Here is a 392-nt window from a genome sequence, read left to right as displayed (position 1 = left end):
TCCCATCTACCCACACACCCATCCACCCACCCACGCACCCATTTATCCATCCATCCTCCCATCTACCCACACACCCATCCATCCATCCATCCATCCATGCATGCAGTAAATAGTAATTGAGCACCTATGCTGTGTCAGGAACTTAAGTAGATGCTGTGGATACCCGGAAAAGGAAAACCTTATTACTTTCTTGGCGCTCAAAGTCTGGTTGGGGAGATGGGTATTAATCAAGTAGGTATGAAATACAACTATGATAAATGCCATAAAGAAAATAACATGGTACTCCAGCAAGAGGGATTTTCCCTTCGATGGGGCGAGGGGCACGGGAAGGTGGCTCGAGAGTCCTCACAGCGGGAGAGACAGCCCAGCCAATACCGAAGGCGAATACAATG

This window comes from Phoca vitulina, unplaced genomic scaffold (genome assembly GCF_004348235.1).
Source record: "Phoca vitulina isolate PV1807 unplaced genomic scaffold, GSC_HSeal_1.0 scaffold38, whole genome shotgun sequence".
Classification (NCBI taxonomy): Eukaryota; Metazoa; Chordata; class Mammalia; order Carnivora; family Phocidae; genus Phoca; species Phoca vitulina.
The sequence above is the reverse complement of the archived record's forward strand: the minus strand, read 5'-3'. Positions refer to the sequence as shown.